The following is a 22,151-nucleotide window of genomic DNA, read 5'->3' on the forward strand; positions in this document are numbered from 1 at the left end:
TCTAAATAAAAATTGCTGTATTACGTGATGGTGTAATGCAGAAGTAAAACTAGAAACAGTAATTAATCATTTAGAATCAATAAACCTGAAATCCATGCCGCTGTGAGCTAATTGCAAAACTTCAGCTTCGCGACGTTATATTAACTTCCAGTTTTAAAGCTACACTAGGGCTGTTTTGGATGGACCTCATAGTTTTGAACCATGGACAGATGACGAGGATGACCCTTAAGTTGGTACCCCCCCCCCTCCTCCAAACTTCCTCAACACACCAGCGGAAGGCTGTTTGGTTCTGACTGATTTAAGATTCACCAGACCCGCTTATATGACAGTTCATCGGTGTAATATGGCCTCTAATCTGAAACCCTCCGGTTCCGAAGCCAAGACCTTACCACCAGGCCACCATAATCCCAAGTTTTGAGTGTGGATAATACAGACTCAAAAGTCTTGCTCCTCCAAGGAGTTGCATAGTTTCAAGTCTAGTGCTCGTTTGGGTCAGATGTTCTTTTGTTGATATGGCATGCAAGATAAGAGGGGTTCTGTGGCATAGATATTATCTAAGCCAAGGTACATAACTACAAAGCATAAATAGCATTCGTGATACTAACGCAAAAATTAATCAAATTAAGCTATTTTATTTTTTTTTAAAAATTGATCAAATTAAACTTAAGATGTAGTTCATTAAAGATAATAATGTAATTTGAATTTAAAAACAAACAAACAAATGATTCAGGTTGGCACTTTTACAGGAAAAAGGCACTTAAATGTGCGAAGTATCTTTGAACAAATCTTTTTCTATGTTTAATCAAATCCTGTTCTCAAATTCAAATCTGTATTTCATTTGTCAGTAATCTTTTAGTGAAAGGTTTTGTTTTGGATTTGGAGATCCAAAGACTCAAAATGTAATCAATCCGATGCTCTATTAAACATAAAGACCTGTTCCAATTTCTTTTCCTTGTTATTTTCGGAGAACCAACTATAGAATAACATTCAAACTTCATTTATGAACAATTAAAATGCTGTCTACGAGTACTGTTTTGTGAATTTTTTGCATTCACAAAACGTTTTTATGAATATTTATCTAGCCTTTAGATTTGTTTGATTTTCATTTGATACCAGTGAATCAAGACGGATCTTTTCGGAAGGGAATTGAATTTTGAATCCGTAATCATACTTGCATGAAAGTAAAACTTACAGATTTGAAAATAAGTTATGTCCTCCTTTCTTTACTAGGAGAAATCGTTAAATTGTTTCATAATTTCAGCCCACAAAATATGCTTGTATTGCAAAACACTAATCAGTGAAGTCGTATCATTTTCTTAGTGGTCAGTAAAATTCTAAATTTCACTTTCTATATGTGATTTGAAATTCACTGATACCATAACTTTTCAAGCACACGTTTTGAGCTTTATATGCATAATATGAGTTTTCATACTGTTATATTTTGCATTTTTGAGCAAATACAGCTGGAAGTAATAAGATAGGCTCTATGGGCTATGATGGTAGGTTCTACAATCGATTCATCCAAAATTACAATTTTTTCAAACTCAAAGAATGTCGGTACATTAATTTATCGAATGGTAGAAAAATAAGATGAAATGAATAAAATATAAAATGTTTGGCTTTACATTCAATTGGCAGAAGTGACGTAGTATAGCGGAATACAGCTTAAATACCAGTAAACATTACAAACTCAGTTAGTGGACAGCTACAATTTCTCGAAAATTTCATAACGTGATATATATCAAAATTCCTTGGCATTGAAGTGAATTCATCTTAGAAAATTTTTATTAAAAATGTATGGCTATCAATGCTTGTTTCCCATTTTTGAAATCGAAACAAGATGAGTAACTCTCTTAGCCTCTCTTTAGTTACAGAAGCTATTATACTTGATGTAACCTGTAATTTTGACTGTCTGGCATTTCGGAAGACGAGCAATTCACCGCTGCTAGATAAATTAGATTTAATTCTAGAAACCGTGATTAATTTTGCAGATGCTTTTTCTGAAATGTTTGGAGAAATTATCGATAATTACTGCCCTAAAGACTTATCTGAAAAAGAATTTATTAGGTTTGTAATACCTAGAGGTTTAATTCTATGTCAGAAAAAAACTTATTTTAATTTCATTTTAGCTTGCAGTTTCATGAGTGAAATCGTGCATGATTTTGTATCTTCCTCTAATTGTTTCCACTTTGCAAAATTGACTTGGAAATGCTTATTGCAAATCGTTAAATCTGAATTTGAAGATTTACTTGAAAGAGATAACGGATGGGAAGGCTTGTTATCTTTTTGTGAAAAAATGAATCGGTTAGTAATTAATCAGAGTGTTGAAAAAAATATTTCCGATAATTCGCTTGTTAATATCAAAATGGATAAATCTCATGCACCCAGTGAAGAATCTCTGATCGAACAATTCAGCAACTTTAATATTGTTGATTCAAACATCAGTATCACCGAGGATTGTAGATTGCAAGTGAATTTGAAAGATGTCTTTATAAATCCAGACAACTTGATGGAAGTCGATACGGCGAAACAAAATATTGCACAAAACGCAGACATCATTGAATTTGTGGACACTCCTCAAAAACTTTCAAATTCCCCTTTGTTTAACGAAACTGAATCAACCGACAAAAATGGATGCGATATGACCAATAAAATTGAATTTCTCTTCGAGTTGTTAACAGAATCCTCTGAACATCTCAACGAGATATTAAGTCTTATCGATGATTGTGGTGCAGATATCGATCCAGACATGTTCTCTCTGATTGAGTATGAGGGCTTATGTGGCGATAAGCAGATGATATCTACCATGGTATCAAAGGAAATGTCTTCCCCTCAGTGTGATATTTCTATTAGCAGATATACTGCTTCCAAATCAATTAACATACTAGACGATACTCTATATGAAAAGAAAAGGGCGAGTGAAGAAGAAACTGGCGAACATTTGATCTCCACTTCCATAAACACATCCGCCGAAGATCACTCTGAATGTTCATCTGATACCGGTCACTTTGAATGCCTTTCTTCAACTGCAATGGACGATGAACACTGTACATGTCCTTCTTTGAATGTGTCGGAAGATGAATCTCGCCCAGTTCAATGCTGTGAGCTCTGCAAAGGTAAAGAAGATCAATATCTGAAATCTTGGGAAAAAGAATTTTTAGAGAGATATCCAGAATTACAGTAAGACAAAATCTAAACATGGGAAATTAAATCTCGTTTGGAAGTAAACTGAATTCCTAAGAACATCTTTCATATCGCTTACTTTTTAAATTTGAATTTTTTTTTATATAAGAATACATGAGATTCCTCTCTTACGTTTAACGCATTTACTTCCACGAATATCGCCTGATAATTGGACTAATCTAATAAGACACTTTCTTTACTATAACTTAACTATATAAAGGAAGTCGTCTAATTAGATGACTAGATAGCAGGTAATACAAGAATTAGAAGGTGTGAACTATCGGTAACTCTCTCGAAAGTCAATGTGTTAATGGAATACATTAAGTGTGCGTGCTTCAATTATGCAATTAGTAGCGAAAAATTAATAGTCTTTTCATATGATTTTTTATAATGGGATAAATGTTTTTTGAAAATGTTTGATTAAATGTATTTTAAAATTATCCGTAACTGAATATAGTAAAGTGGTGTGCCAGAATAATTTTTTCAGAATTTCTTATTGACTCTTGTGGAAATTTTTTGATATTCAAAATCTAATAAATAACTAAATTTCTATGCATGATTAAACATTGAAGAATCTATAGATAATTAGATAAAATTGTACGCTGTATTTCGATATTTTCGGAATTGTTCTTTAAGTTTAAATGATTCGTAAATAGAAACTCCCGGCATTTCATGGACTTGAACCTTTTTTTGTGATCCTCATCAACAAATGTTTAAAAATAATTTAAGATAGAATTTTATGGTATTGTTAAAAATTTCTAATGTATTTAATTTCATATAAATACATCTAATTTTCATGATATTTTTTAAATTATAAATCCCCTATTAAATATTTTGATTTCAATATCTGTATCATGAAATTTCAGAGAATGTTTCGTATCTTATTTAAAGTGCCTTGATTTTATGTTATTTTTAAGTAAATGATAATAAAAAAAATGTTTGCTGAATTTTTGTTTTCTTTATTCTGAGTTTCATTTTTATATCTTGATAACTTATAAAAAATTAGGTATTTGCAGAAAATAAGAGTAAGTTTTATATTAATTAAAACCGAATGATCTTGCCTAATATTTTGAATCAGTCATTTAACTTTATATTAATAATTATAATTATTGTGCTATTTTTTAGAATTAGAAGTCTCCAAACCATCATTCATATCAGAATTTTTGGGGGCGTTGATTTTTTTTGTCATAACTAAATAGATGCATGCTGATACACGACATTATAAATACCATTTGAAATGATCTTAGTTTTTTAATAATTTTTAATTAAATGATTTGTTACAAAGAACTATATTGTTTGGTATAAATAAATAACTGGAACTTTTTATCCACAAAGTAGACACACTGTATATCTTAATTGCTAAGAATTTATGCTTCTAATGATTAGAATGATTCATTTAAGCATTAAATATAAAATTTGTTATTGGCATTCATTTTATAATTGCCGGATTTGCTGGAAGAGACAAATTTCATACTTTGTATGATTTTAACATTTTCTAGTGAATTGTTCTTTCGGAAAAAAAATTGTTATTTCGTTCAAATCATTTTCGATTGGAAACGACCTTCGAAAACTTAACCCTTTGAACTCGGATGTATTCTCTCGGGTACCCTTCGGGTAGATGCATCATTTTGATGTTTTATTTATTAATTTTTATTGTTAAATTCCTACAGTTTGATAAGAGAATGTATATTAGTTTTTTGTGGAAATTCAATTTAAAAATAGGTATATATTTTTCTGAGCAATGAATAAATCCTTTTATTAGAAGTAATTATGCATCAAATTGCTTTTCTGAGATAAAAAGTTAATTTCCTTTCCGCAATAGAGAAAGGATTTTAAAATGGTATATCATGATTTAATGTATTGAAATCAATGAGAATTTAGATCCTTAGTTTGTGTCCTTTATTACTTTTATTTTGAAAAGTAGATGCTCCATTCGGAAAATTGCATAAAGCAAACGAGTGGAAACATGTTTCAAGTGCACTTTACGCTAATCATTGCAATACAATCTATTAAAAATTCTTACATTAAAAATGTGAAGTATGTGTATGAAATGATTATTCTATTCTATAGTCAACAAATGACATCTTCACACATATTTGTTTTCGAGAAAGCACACTTTAATTTAGGGACACTTTAATTGGCGTTACTATTGCTAAGATTCAGATAGTCATACTAGTTAATTATCTTCTTGATTATAACTAAATTCGTTACTTCAGAAGCTGTTCATGCAACCACAAACTAAAATCAAACCTCTCCAATGTTTTAAAATTGGCCCTATAATTTTTGATTCTTTTGCCTTTATTCTTCACACACCCCCCCCGCCAAAAAAAAACCATTTTTGTTATCTATCTGATCCTTAGATGTTGATTTTTCTCTCATCCAAAAACAATTAAAATTTCAAAATTGTGAATTCCTTTCTTGCTGCTTTTTCAAATTCATTTTTTTTCTAGCAATTGACTTTGCTTTCGAACTTTTTTTCTCTGCGTATTTAAATCAATATGTCTTGATTTGAATCTGTGACTTGCTTTATAAAAGACTACTGATTTTTGGGAATAAAGGTATACCACTTTGAAATGAGGCAAATTTGTAAAATTTTCTGTCATGAATTTCAAAGTTTTCAGTAGTTCATTTTCAAATAAATAAATAAAGACTTTACAAATTTTATTTTGATACACTCATTTGAATACAGCAATTGCAGATTTTGTTTCATCATACTTAAAACAAAGTTGGCAACAATTGATTATTTACTTAATTTTACAGAAATGAATCGATTTGCTGGCTCATAAAATTAGGTTTAGTGAAAGAAGAAGTAATTTAATTTAAATCAATCCTGTATGATGATTAAACTTTATTTAAACCATTTTTCATATATAAACCCGTTTTTAAAATATATTTTTCGGACTCATTTCATTTGTCACAAATTTTCTACATCTTTCAACAACATTATAGTAAAATTCAGTTACGTCATCCAATTGATAAATTTTCTATGTAAATAATTGCATTAATTGGCATGACTGAATGAAAAGGCTTGTATGTCAGTTTTTTAAATGTTTTCGTAATTTATTAATTCATACTAGTCTAATATTACGCTCCATAAATAGCTTAATGAAACAATTTGATTCACAAGAGTAAAAATAAGTATACAAATTAAAATATAAAATTAAAGAGTTGCGAGATTGATGAATATTTGCTTATATTTCATCATATAACTGAAACACAGCAATTTTTGAAAACAATTTAATATTAAATAGATGCAATAAATTTAACATTAATTTAAATAAAGGCAAGTGAAGCCGACTAGTTAAAAAATAAGCTTATTTTTTATAACAGAAAAAAAGGCATTGCTATAAGTAATTTTGAAAAATTGATTAAAGTTAAAGAAATAAAGTTACTGAAATCAAACGCATACCAAAAAACATGCTGATCTTTAAATTTTAAAATGGCCAAGAAATTTTTGTGCGATGATATTTTCAGAAGTTATGGGAGGGAAGTTAAGCTTTTCAACCCGCTTTTAATCCCCTTTAGAAGTCCGTTGAAAACTTTTTAGTTAAAACCAAATAGTTATATATATATTACTATAACGGAGAATTAATATTAAATAGACTAGAAACGAATAGAAATATTTGTTGATGATTTCTTTAAATGCAGAAATATATAATAAAATTTGTGGAAATATATAATAAAAAGTAGTGCATTATTGAAATGAAATTAATTTCCGACAAATTTCGAGAAGTTTATATAGAGAAATCGCATTTGATATAATACGAGTTTTATAGGCCTTAAAGTCGATAGAAGAGACATTTTTATTGTAGAGCAGTTACATGCACTTACATTTTGAGTCATAAAATTTCAAAAATCAATAAAATAGATGCGATAAAATTTCAACAAAAAATTATCTTTTATTTAATATTTATGCATTATTATTTATTATTATTGTTATTTATTTCTTATGTTATGCATATGTTATCTATGTAATATGTTATTTATTTATTTTTTATTTACTATACATTATAATTTGATGCAAATTAACTGAGCTTTATAGATGAAAATCGTCTAAAATTAACAACTTCTCAATGATATTATCATACGCAACATTAAATTATTCGTATCCTGATAAAAATTGAAGTGAAAATATGTTCTTCAATACAAAAAAACAAAGCATTTATCGAAAATTACTAAAATATTTTCTCAACAATAATGGTGTATGACAAGATGAGGGGATAAAAGCACTGTCGGAATTTCCCAACCAACAACCACGACATATCTGGCAATGTGGTCCATCGCATCGATTCCTTTCAGGGGCGGACTTCGGTACACAAGGCTTGGTAAGCCCTCGAATCGGATCAATATTATCCGTTCCCATACCACACTTCACAGTTTGTATTACTCAAGTTTGTCGGAAAAAGGCAATAAAAGAAAATAGCAGAGCATCCGACATTGCCACAGACAGAAAAGAACAAAAGCATCGGAGATGGTGTGTTGAATTTGCGCATTTGCCTGGGTAAAAAAGAAAATATATAGCTGTGTTTTTATAGGAGAAAGATCTGTTTAAACTTCTCTCTAGAAGGAGAAGGATGGCCTTCTGGTATTTTATTGATTAAATTGTTTGGTTAACTCTTTCCTCTCAGTTCATCAGGTTTTTTTCTTCTTTTTTTTCCTTTCACTATCTTCGCCGTTCCACTGCCTGTTTGTAAGTTGATTTACTTTGGTTTGTCAGTCTGAAGAAATTTTTCTTTTATATTTCTAAGCGTCTTCTATATTGATTTTATCTCTTCCCAGAATCTTTAAACATATATTTTGCTCTAAGAATAAGAAAAAAAAATGTATTTATTAAGTTTATAGAGAAATATTGGAAGCACCCTATTTTTCTAACCTTAAATCTGTAGAGCAAATATTTAGGCAGTAATAGAGAGGTATTGGGAAGAAATGTTGTTTTTAATCTGTAAATCTGTGAGATAAATTAAACTAAAGATAACTGTTTTACTTTCTTAGGGTATTCGAACTAGTATTAAAACGAATTAAAAAAAAAATGCGTCTGTATTGAACTGAATACAATGTCTCATTTAAAAAGCAGATGAAAGTTTATGTATATATTCCATTTGGTCATATTTTGTAATAAAAGAAGATAAATTCCTTCATTGCATTTCACGGATATGTTTTATCTTTTTTGAAAGTGCGTTCAAAGAATGCAAAAATCAATTGCATTTATTCCAAATATCAGTTTGAATAATGTAAAAAAATGTTGTGATTTTTTCCCTGTGAATTAATTACATCTTTTATAAAACTACATTATTAAAATACATCCAAACTAATTTAACCAGTTACCTTTCAATATAAAATCAGAATATTAAAAAAATGATTTATTTATACTTTATCATTGTAAATTTGAAAAAAATATATAGCTAAATTTCTTCCACTATTGGTTACACACAACTTAAGTAAAACGATTAAAAATGGAGTCATTAATTAAATAAAATGTTCTTCGATATTTTCAATACTTCGAGAAAGGTTTTCTATGAGTAATATTTCATGAAACAATAATTCATTTAAATACGATTTACATCAACAAAAGATATTGTCAAGGTATTATCACCGCTAAAGAATAAAGCTATCCATATAAAAACCAAATGAATCAGCATATATATATATATATTTGAAAAAATTACTTGAATTCCGTTTTGCAAAAGAGAAATGCTGGAAAAAAATTTAAAAACTTATTTCAATAAATAAAAAAAATAACATCTTAAGATCATAATTGACGCTAATTAAATAAATAGTTGAACAAATAAATTCATTCTAGAGTTTTAATTGCGAAACAAAACGTCTTTAAAACATTTGAAACTCAGCTAATTATGTAAAAGAATACGCATAGACGACAGGAAGTTTTTGATTCAGCAAATTTTTCTTTCCTAAAACTAACGAAATAAAGTTTTCGCTTGGATATGAGCAGAATAAAATGAAAAATGATGTCAATTAATTTGCAAGCGATTTAAGTTATGCAAATTGGAATAGGCGATTTCGGTGTAGTTTCGTCTTACCTTAATTGGAGTTGAGATGATTGTTGTTCTTGAAAAGAAGTTTCGTACATTTTCATTCGAACAATGACTGATGATAGTAATTTATTTCCATTATTTATATATTTAATTGGCTTTGAGAGCAAATAATTGCGTTTTTTGAAACTAGTTTTTGAAATTTGTTTGTTCTTAAACAAGAATGAGTAAATAACTGTTCCTTGAATTTTCATTTGTAATATAAGTTATTTCGCATTCATTCGAGAAATTGGAAATTGGAAGTGGAAAAAAGAAAGGGCAAAATTGCTAATTTTAGAGAAAAGTGAAAAAAGCCAGTTACTACGTTCTCGAAGTTAGTGGTATTTACTTCCTTTTTCATTTCCGTTATTTATCCGCATTCCTCTTCTTTCAATATACTGAAATAAGTATAATTTCTGTATTCTTGCCATTTTTAAGCGCAAGAATGTATTTATAAAGGGAGCATGACTTTTTTTCTGCCGCTCTCGAACGAGCCATGGTAGCATTAATTCCCTTCTCAATGTTGTACGTAAGACATGAACAAAATTTTCGACTGTTTTTCAATTAAGTAGAGTGCGTTTACATTTAATACAATTTCTATACCGAAAAAAATTGTTAGTTCTAACTGCTTTCTTCATCTCTAATTTTAAGTAATTCAAATTATTTTAATCAAAAAATCCCATTAGATATTTTTAATTTTTAGTTTGTAATTTAATTTCTTAATATGGAAAATTCTTTCAGTGTATATGAATTGAAAAATTAGTCCTAACTACTTCTGGCTTAATTATTTTATAAATCTTATTTTTATTATTTTTATTTAAATTTCTTTTATATTAAGCATTATTCCTAAAATTTAATTTCTGTTGATATGCTACAAATAACTTGCTTTTGAATGTTTCAATTTAAACAAGAGGAAATGTTTAAGATCTGAAACTGCATGAATAAACAACAAATTAGGTTACCATATTAAAGTTTTAAAAAAGCCATAAATGTTTTAAAAAAAGGGAGTTTCCAAAAATCAATCGACAGATGTCTTGTTTAATCAAAATATGATTTCTTCTTTGACTGCGACTTCAAATTTTTATACTGAAAAATCTATTAAAAGTAAGAAAATCGCTACTACAATATTATATAATAATCTTTACGGATCTGTACCTGCATCACATATATTGATTACACGTCATAAAAATTAATATGAAAAATTGAAGTATTTGCGTGTATATATAGTTGTCAACATTCTTTAACAGCTCCTATCTTTAGAGAATTCGATAAATTATTTTAATGATATAGAGATTTAATTAAGAATTTATTTTTAACTTATTAATTAATTTATATTTTTGTGTTTTGTTTTTCAAACAGTTGGAAAATATATATTTTTTTATTTTATCTATTATGTTTTTTTAATTAGTGTTTTATTTCTATGATCAATTTGATAAGGCTATTTTGAAGTTATAGTTTCATAGAAGCATATAATTTTTTCATCGTAAGACATGTAATTAATTATCAATATGATGTATAAGTTTTTTTTTTTTTTTTTTTTTTTTTTTTTAGTTTGGCATAGTTTTGACATGCATCCTCTACCAGAAAAACAATAACATAAATGTATTTATTTCTTTTGTTAAAAAAAAAGATACAGATTATATTTTATTTCTTCCATTAAATTTGCCATTCTCAATATTAACAAATAAATATCTATGGGCAAATAAAGCGTTATGGAAACTACTAAAATATATGGAACCAATGAAATTCACTTTTTAGAACATTTTATAAAAACATGTAACAAAAGTAAACATTAAACCAGTTTTCTAATAAAATATTTGATAAAATAATGTTTTACAATCTTTTAAAATATATCAGTTGAATAGTCAGTAAATACCTGTAAAAAGCTCTACAAATTTATTTACATAGAAATACAAAGTAAATAAATGAAATACCATAATACTTAAAAAGGATTACTCATACTTGCAACATATTTTTAAATAATGGTAGGAAATATTATAACCTAAAACATCATAAGTTATAATTTTGATTTTTATTGTAATAAACTGATAATGAAAGATGTCCAAAAGTATTCTTTAACAATTTATTACTTTGATCTGAGTATAACGTACAATTTTTAATGTTCGAACTTATGTCCCTAAATGGAAATTTTGTAATACTAAAATTAAAGAAACGACACGTTAGGAAAAAAGTAGATAGTAGTAATTTTTGACATGTTTTCATGAGCTCTTACAATGCATCTATGCTCCTTATGTACGTGTAAAAATTATGGAAGATATTCAAATTCCTTTTGTTGCAATACGGGCACAGATATTCACCTTCCTTCGCAGTACATATACATTATCTATATTCTATCATATACATTACCTCAAAGGAATGAGAAGTTTTGACGGATGCCTGGGTAGTCGTCCTAGTGAGTACTTACCGCTTCTTGTCTATTTTGCTATCCATGGTATTACACACGATATAAATATCTAATCTCTTTTTGTAATTTTCTTACTTGCACTATTTTTTTGTAATTATTGCTATTTAAATAAATTTATATCATCACTGTACAAATAATTTAATTTCTAGAAAATAAAAATCAATTAAATCGTTTAAATTTTCTGCCCTGCCGTTTATATTATTTCTATATTCAGTATCCATTTTTTTCCATGCAAATTCTGCACTATAAATAAAATACATTTCAAATAAAGTATTTGTAGTCAGGATATTTTTAAAGAGTCTTCTGATATAATACATTTGATTTGCATGAAAACACACTGATGAATTTGCGAAAATTATTCCCGAGTTTATTGGTAATTTTATAATTTTATTTTAACCCTTTTTAGTTCTCTGGTATATATTCTTACCACCTGTAAAATATTTTTTATTAGGGCTCAAATAAGTATTTTAAAATGATAAATAGAGTAATCAGATGCTTAAAATTCGATTTAGCTAACTTAATAGCTCTGAAATATATTAAGTCTATAATTAAATACCATTTAAATTCAAAAGTAGTAAAAATGCTTACCATGTCAGGGTTTTTGTAGAGACATTAAGTTCTAACATTTGTGATTAAATTTTAACTCCAGAAAAAGTTTTCAGACATGAAATACCACTCTGTTGTGTTCTTTATGTTAAAGATATTCTTATATTTAATTATCATTATTTGTTATTGAGTTTATTTTATTTAAATTCAACATTCATTTTTAAAAAGAAACAAAAACTGTTGATGCAGTTGGAATTTCTTAAATTTCGGAATCTTCCTGTTAAAGATTTTATACATATCTCGACTTCAATTTTGATGTGTTGATTATTTGAATACTGTAGTTTACGATATTTTAGTTTATCTCTTAAGGAAAACGGTGGCTAAGATGACATTAATAAAATTGCATCAGATTGCAACAGTTTTATTTTCATGCAATTTAGCAATCCGCCCAGCCAGTAAAATAAATACAAAATGAACTTCAAACATTAATGTAATATATTACTGAATTTGAACTCCATGATTTTTAAACTGAAAAATAAAGCTATATAAAATTTTAAATTGTCTACAATAGAGTGATAAGTATGCTTACCAATAAACATTCGATATTATTTTTACCATTAACGCTCAGGGGATAAGTATGCTTACCACTTTTATCTAAACGATCTCTGCTAAGTATATTTAAAATCACTTATTTCATAATTTAGAAGCAAATCAACGAACTTTTGTTGTTTTTGTATTTACCTCATTAGTTTACCATGATATAAACCTAAAAAGATTTATTTGGCAATGCGCTTGAATTATACCCTATAAAGGGATAAAGCCTTGAAAGAACTAAATTGATATACCAAAGACGATAAAAATAAATTATAATTACCAATAGAAATACAAACGTCTTTCACCATTTTTCCCATTTCCATTTCGCCTTTTCCATTTCATGACGTGACAGTGATTGCGGTAATTCAGTGCCATCATCTAAATGATGTGAATTATCCTATTTTAACCCTTTCTAAGGCCGTGGGAAGTGTGCTTCCCACCAAATTTATCAATCTTTGTATGAAGTTATGTAGGTTGGCATAAGTTATGGCAAATTTTTTTAGTAAAACAGAAGCATAAAACAGAAGCATGATCCAATTCTTTATCTCACACAAAATGATGTGTCTTGATTTGTCACTTAATTATTAATTAACCAAATTAATTAATTAATCAAGTTAAATTGATCTAAAAAGCTAAATGAATACCTTTTCTTATTCTAATTTCAAGCCTTAAAATATTTTAACATAATATGACTAGAAAAAATGGCCCTTTAAAGAGTTAAAAGGTAAAATATTTTCGTTAAAATGGAACCAAACATCAATTAAATGAACATTCTTATTAAGGCATCATTCGGCGTAAAGGTTTGTCATCTAAGTGACAATTTTTTTTTCGCAGCGATATAAAATTTATGAAGTTTTCTGATAAAAAAAATCTTTTACAATCGCTTAGTCACTAAAAGTACATTTTCAGTAAGACGAAGAATATTGCTTTCTTCATTAATATTCAAGTTAATTGAGAAGTTTTGTATGTGTTCTGTCACATATCTCTTTATAATATGCGAAGCAGAAAATGTTGAAGCTGTGAACACCGCATAATCATTACAATAATTACGTTTTGAATAATAAGATGCTTACTTTTATGGTCTGAGTAATTAATCTCCCTTGAAAGAAATAATTCCGCTTTTAATACATTTTGTTGCAAGTAAAAATAAATAATATTTGCTGTTGCCTTTTTGAGATTGCTAGATTTGATTTACTTTTGAAATGATTGAAACATTGTTTATTCAGTAATATTCTTCATTAGAAGTTTAGCTTTCTTACTGAAATCTAGATGCTCTTACGTATGAGACGCGTGAAATTTAAATATTTGAAGATGAGAAAATGATCAAAAGGAAATGGAAATGCAAATTTTGGCTTGATTATACTTACAAATTTAATGAAATTGAATTGCTGATGGATTCAAAACAACTGTTCAAATAGATTGGCAGAAATAATATTTAAAATATTCTTGCTCATGATTTGAAACCAACGTAAGAATTCGAAATCCTATGAGAATTATGAATTTATTTGTGGTAAAATATGGTGTTAAAAAATTTATTTATATCAATTTTTTACATAGGTTTTCTACAAGTAGCGATATGAAGTTTCTACCTCTTTTGACTAATTCCTATTTTCACTAACAAAATAAATAGTCCTGGTTTTGACTCTAATATTATTATTATGGTTAATTCAAGAATGTACTTATTAATGAATGTATTTTCTCGTAAAACGTTAAAAGCAGCTGTGTGCTTTATTAGTATAATGTATTGTGTTCTGGATCGAGTTAATCCAATTTTCGGAACAATCTACAGAGCCCTAATTTACAATTTTTATTAACAGCTAAGGGTTTTGGGAAGCATTAATTTCTCTCACAATTTCAATGACAAAAGCTTAATTAAAAACTAAGCACTATTCATTTAAAGGATGGTAATTCATTTTTCATAACAATAAATTAACAGAAATTGCATTACTGTTAAAATCTTTTAGCATTATTTATAAATAATTCACATTATTAATAATGTAAGAAACAATAACTTTCGTGTATTTCGGTGTTTAATAAACATTTATCGAGAAATTATTACAATCGCAATAGTTAAAAGAATTCTGAGCATTTAGAAGACGTCTTATTGTGGAAATAGTTTATATACATTTCAAAATCGTGGCTTCTGTCTCACAGTCAAGACTCTGAAATGTATATTCATTTCAAACTAAATGAACTCATTTGCATCATCGGTCATATAGTTTTAATTAAATTTTATGAAATCTGAAAATCTCATAGAGATGTAAGCTTTTTCAGCCATTGCTACGAGATGAGGAATGAATGAGTTTTGAAAACAATTTAAAATGATTTATCTGCGTTATGGTTTAAAATTTTGATAAGGTTCATATAATTATATCTTTAGATTTCAGTAGACTTTATTTATGTTAATGCGCAATAAAATAATTTTAAATTAAGCTCTGATTAATGGCATTAAATTTTCTTACTATTTTATCCAACTGACTGTCCTATTTGAGAGCCCATGTGATGTTTCAGGTACAATCCATTGATGCAAATTGTGAAAGAAACGTAAATGACAAATATTAAAGGTAATAAAATAATATATCTTACATTTTAACGTTTTGGTTATTTGGCAATTTTTTTTCAATATTGCTATCAAATTGTAATTGTAAAAGAGGGAATAAGACATAGGGTAAAATGTACAGATAAATTAAAATTGGTAATCTAGTGAACACAGAGGGTGATTATCAAATGTATTATTTTCTTGGCATGCTGATGTTTTTAGATCTTCTTTATCATAAGTAATATTTTTAATTTTTTTTGGTAATATTTATTTGTATGAACTAATATACTATTCCATGTTCGACTCTTCCTATGGAACTTTAAAACTTGCTTTAAGAAATCATAAACATCTATCATTTTTATCATTTAAATATCTTAATATTTTGCTTACTCTTAGAAACCTAACACTGTACATAGGGAAGTTTCATACATTTTTTTACATACTTTTTGTTACATACTTCATACATTTACATTACATTTGTTACATTTCATACATTTTGTTACATACTTTTATTTTAGGACAATTTAAATAAATTGGAGTAAAATGAATATATCCTAGTATTTGATGTATGCCTAAATAATTGTTAACATTTTACGTGGTATTTTTTGAGAAAAAGATGTTTTTATAAAATTGAAACTTCACTTTTCTTATTAAATTAGTCTAGTTACCCAATGATCATGGTTATTTGAAAACAGTAAAAATTTAAGAAAGGTAATTTCTATATATATATCATTAGGACTTTTAAAGAAAAAAAGAAGGCAGTACAAACTTAAATACATTTTCCAAATTGTGTAGGAACACACAAAGTCATTTTCTTCTCAATATCTATTAACTCTAAAAAGCGTAATTTCCTCATACCATACACTTCATAGCATGTTAATTTTCTGTGTTCACGTAATTTGTATTTATCAAGCAGAAAAAAATTTAAATTATGTTGAAATTTGCCCATTGAAATCAGAACATATTCCTGGAGAACAGATTACAGGATGTTTCAAAAATTGTTTTCTTCACTCTTTTAAAGCAGCTGATGGAGAAATTTTGTTCATAAAATGCTGCAAACGTTCTGTTTTTAAGCCTTAATTGCATAAAATATTGCACCATATTGTATGACATTGATAAATATTCACAATATTGTTACAAATCAGTAATTTTGTTTCCCCGCATGTATAGTGCCATCATAAGAAAGACCGTTTAACAGTCATCTGTATTGGATGCTGTTATTCTAAAGTAAAAATTTGAAAATGACCATTCTCCTAACTTCATCACTTCCAATGTGGAATAAACTTTGTATATCCGCCCACCATATGTTTGGCACAGGATTCCTGCCATAAACTTCAAAATCAAATTCAAACTATATATCCGCCAGTTAAAAGTTAGAGTACTAATATCGTTAGCGAACCTTAGATCATCCAAATGGGAGAACATAGCTGAAAATTCCGACCCACCCGTAAGCACTCGCAAAAAATCGAATGAACGAACGCCACGACAGCATTGTCGGAAACGATGGATGAGTCCTCCGGACCCTCGCTGGCCATGGTACAATTCTTTCCGAAATAGGCACATCTTGTAATCATTAGAAAGTAATCCCCACACTGTTTTTGTGCCCTCCAAGGCGAAGAGAACCAACCACCATGCTAAAAACTTCTCATCCCCACTTTCGATGTGCCCCTGGAGGGACATCATAATGGGATATATGTATATATAAAAAAAACACAAAATAAAAATAAAATAAAATGAGACTTTTAGCATTAGAAGTACGAAAAACCTTTATAAGTCAGTACTGATTGTATTTTGTTGAGAGCATTTGTCGAGGCACTGAGCGTAGTTGATGATTTTTTCTCTCATTCTTTCCAAAATACATATCTTGGCAAGGCAATTTTTCTCCTTGGTTATCATTATACTTTAAAATATAAATATTTGACTTTGGTTTTTAAAAATTCAAAAAAAGTCCCCTTACGCAACTAGTACTCATGTTTAAATATAAGATGATTTATGTTGCGATCGGTTTTATTTTTAAATTAAAATTACTAATTGTTTAATTTTTGTGTTTGAAAAACATGTTCTGGTTTTCAAATAACATACTAGGAATAAAATGAATTCTGTATTTCCAATGATGATTTACATTAGTTTTTTTCTCATTCGTCAGTTAAATGAAGTATGATTCATTTTATTTTCGTTTTTCTAGAGCTGCTTAGACTTAAAAACTAAAGTGAATTTAAATACTGAATACTAAATGATAGAACTATAACTGTATACTTATTATCTGAGCACCAAGCGTAATAATACACATTACTAAAAGCTTTTATGCTACGGTGAGGGTAGGTGACAGCATTTATTCTCCATCACTATTATAGATCTTGGCATCTAAGTCCATTACGCATAATTTATTAAGCTAAGCTGAACTTAATCCCTACCTCCTACTTCTTCTGTGCATTAAGTATATTATCAGATAGATTACATAAAGTTTGTAAGAGGATTTATAAAATGCACATTAGCATCGCTCTATTATAATGGTAAAGCAGCCATATGTTTAAATTAAAAACATCATTTACTTATTTAAAAAAGAAAGTAAATTTGAGAATTGGCAGATTATTTCAAATATTTAGACATGATAAGATTATGAGTATGAATCCTGTTCAAATTAAATAATTTCATAAACAGAACTAAATACTTATACTATTTATTACTTATTACCAAATTAGTTCATAGTACTTGTATTAGAAGGTTAATGGATATTATAATTTCAAAATTTAAAGCTGAAAAATTAATATTTTATATCGTATGTTAACAAGGAATTCTTATAGAAAATATATGAATTCATATTATAATCTCAAATATTAACAGTTGAAAAAAAAAAGTCTTCACAAATTATATGAGATATTAAAGGGGATCAAATTAATTACTATTTATGTGCTATAAAATAATATGTGTTTAGAAATGCTACGTTTCAGTTCTTCAAAATTGCTACACAAATTTGGAACTCTCAGATATCCCCCCTAGTATATTACAGATTTAAATGGGATGATGAGGAGGAAGGTCAGTGATTAACCACTTTGTGGCTGGGGAACAACTTCCTCGAAAGGGATGTCAGTTTGGTGAATCGGCCAGAGTTATGGATGGAATATGCTAAAGATAGCAGTCGGCCACAACTAATCCTGTCGATACTGCTTCGTTCAGTGGTGGTGGGATGGTCGGTGCTACACGAGAAGAAGTATATTACAGGCTGCAAGTGGGAAGGGATGAGCTGATTAAAGTAAATATTGAATGAATTGTAGTTTAACCCCCTTCTTCTCCAAGTTGGCGATAACATGCCAGAAAGCTGGAAATCCCCGCTTTCTCTAAACTACGATCGCACCGTAAATGTTTCCCATTAAATAACTGTCGAATCGGTAAACTCATTCTTGTGTGTCGGCATCTTTGTGAAAGAAAAGCGTCCACTGCCAACAGATGCGAATAGTTGTCCACTTTCACTCCTAAACACCACATAGGTGTAATTGGTATTGAGAAGCCCAATTTCATCAAATGGATGCAATCATTCGTTCGTTAAAATTTTTTATAGGAATGAACGTCTCAGACCTTTCTTCTTGTGTACCGCCGACCACCACGCCAACAACGACCAGTTTGTTGTGGCCGACTGCTATATTTAGCAAAGTCCGTCCGGAACATTGACTCCTCTTCGAACTCTTGACATCCTCTTCGAGGCATCCCGCCCCAAGTCATAAAGTGGTCAATCACTGACATTCCTCCTCTTCTTCTCGTTTGCCTGTCTTCCTATTAAACAAGGAACAGGCTATTACTTAATGAAAATCTCCTTGAAATTCTCAATATTTCTCCAAATTCTCGTTTCACAACAACAGAAATCCAAACACTTTCAAAGTTGGTAAAAAAAATTGATAATTTTTAACATCATGTCCTTCAGAGTTTTAAGATTATCTGGTACCATCAGTACTGTACTTAAGTCCTCATTTTCAACTTTCAGATTATTTCTTAGTTCCGAGATTTCTATGCATTGCTTTAAATAATGGTTAAAAGTACCGATTCCTTCAAGCATGCATTTATTTTCCTGTATTCTTCCAGCTTCTCCTTCTCCGGTTACCAGCAAGTGCTATCTTTCTTTAAAAGGTTGGAGTTCAGCTGCTCGTATATCAGCTTTTGCCATTCGAGGAGTCGTGGAAAGTCTATTCTTGTCTACATCATGTCTACTAGTACGGAAAGATCCACTTTAGGTTACAGAATGCCAGTATAGAATAAATGAGAAGTAATGCATGGTCTTCTGCTTCTGAAGTAGATAATCTCTCAAAGGTATTATCGCATCTATATTTATTGATCTAGATTTAAAATTCCTAAAAATTTCTAAAATGACATTTTTGTGTATAACTTATTTATAATTATTTCACTTTTATTATATTTTGATTTTAAATCTGTGTGAAATAAATTTCTTTATAATGAAAATGGATTTTTCAGAGCGCGACAATTGCATTAAGTTTTCAAATCCCACTATCAAAGTTATTTCTCAAAACCCTTTTTCTTTTGCTGTGAGTGTTTTTTTAAAGTAAACAATTTTATAAGCATTTTAATTCAAAAATGTGTATTATTTCATTTAAAATAAGATTATTGAAGCTTTCTAACAGACATTAAAAATATAAAAGTTTTTGAACTCAGAATTTTTTTTTTTTTTTTTTTTTTTTTACTTTCTAAGAATATTTTTGAACATAAGTAATTCGTGATAATAACAACATAAGTATTATTAAGTACATATTTTCGTGATAATACAAAATAAGTATTATTAAGTACATATTAAGTAAGTACATATTTTCAACATAAGTAATTCGTCTTCAAGCCACTTTTTGATTTAGAAAAAAAAATGTTTTTATTTCGTTTCAATATATACAAAGGTCTAATAATTGTCAAGTGGATTTTGTAAAATAAATTCAGTCTCGTTAGAGAAATTTACTGAGGTAGTAAATATTAAATCCATTACCAGCCATAAGATTCTTAAGTCTAACATAATCCTTGAAATCCATTTTTTCCTATTCTCATTAAGTTATACTCTTCTCCTATTAACGTAGGGTTTCTTTTGTTTAAATAAAATGTATTTAAAATGAGAATTACATTACATACTTAATCATGATATTGATATTCATATATAATTAAATTATTATGCTCTAAAAGTCTAGTAATGTATTTAAAGTAGCCTTAAATAAGAATTGTTTAGTTATAAATTTCGAAAAACTATGAAGAGATAAGATAATTTGATAACAGAGGACTGCGTTTTCATTTTCAATTTACCGAATCTAATAATTATCTATTTATTTACGCTAAACCTCTAATATATATATATATATATAAATATTTGTTTCTAATTATAATCTTATTAGCAAGATAACATTCTTAAAAAAAACCCATTTTGTATTTAGAGCTATGAAAACTTAACATTTAAAAACCTTTATTCAATAAAATTATGTTCGTATTGATTCAAACTATAATTGAAACTAAGCTTAATCGATCTACAACATATTCTAAAAAGTACGAATTATTTATATTTTCAAAGCTCTTCTAAATAAAATGTGCAACGATAGAAATAAAAAAAAGATCATTTGGAGAAATTAAAGTATTCTGGTAAACTGAAATGAAACGTGTTTATGGGAGAAGTGCCAAACTATTTGCATCATTTACAGAAGGACGGAAAATTTCTAAATTGCTTTACACGAGCGATTTCAGCTCCAATTTACGCCTGATTCCGAAGATCAAGAGAAGAAAAAAAATGCAAATTTTGGTCAATAAAGTCACATAATTTTAATGTGCTATCCGCTTCTCATAAGTAGAAAATATTGCAAATATGAACAGATTTAATAATATTATTAAATCATTTTAACCTTTCGCTTAAATGTTAGGCGATGTCGTGCTCTTGAATAAAACATATTCATAATTGGAAAGATGATTTTATGGCCCAGATTTCGTTTCATGGAAGCTTCCAACCGTTAAAAAAGTGCACATTATGAGAGTAAATATCATAAAAAATTAATTCCTTAACATAAATAATTTCCATGTTGCTTTAGAAATTACAATTTTTTTCTCTTTTAACGTGTGTGCTGTCTGTGTAATGAGAATTTTCAGTAGGGTCTTTTTAAAAATCCTAATTTGCTTTAAAAATATAATTTTAATGCGTTAAAACGTTATCAAACTATTGCTTGTACTTGCGCAAAAGTTATAGGCATAGTACAATTATTATAGCTAATATATAAAAATAAATTTTTGTTTGTTCATATTTTATGGCTGCCATACTATTCATCCGATGGCAAAAAAATTTTGCCAATTTATTGTTTGAACCTAGAAAATCTAGGTTTTTCGCATGGGCCCGTTATATGTTGGATGCTCAGGTATCGGACAGAAAGAAATTTATTTGTTTTTGCTGAAGACGGAAAAATAAATATATATTGTCAACCATAAAGTACACTTGAATAATAAAATCAAAAAAATATAATAAACATTATTTATATTTTTCCTTTAAATATTATTCAATTTTAATTAAACAAGATAGCTGTTTCACATTTCCAAAATTATTTCTTCTGTGGCAGCATCGTGCCGAGTAACAGCTAGTATAATATAAAACCTGAAAAATGATGCATTTCAATTCTTTTTTTTTATCTTGCTCCAGATCACATTATCTACTACAACTTTTATCGCAGAATTTTAAGCATCAGACAAATTTGAAAACAATTTATGATTTACCGAAAAAATATGAATGTTGAGAATGGAAAATATATGTTATTTATTTTGTTTTAGCAATCGGTTGAAATACTTACAATTATTATCTTATAAAATTGCATTAATT

This window comes from Argiope bruennichi, chromosome 5, assembly GCF_947563725.1.
Source record: "Argiope bruennichi chromosome 5, qqArgBrue1.1, whole genome shotgun sequence".
NCBI lineage: Eukaryota > Metazoa > Arthropoda > Arachnida > Araneae > Araneidae > Argiope > Argiope bruennichi.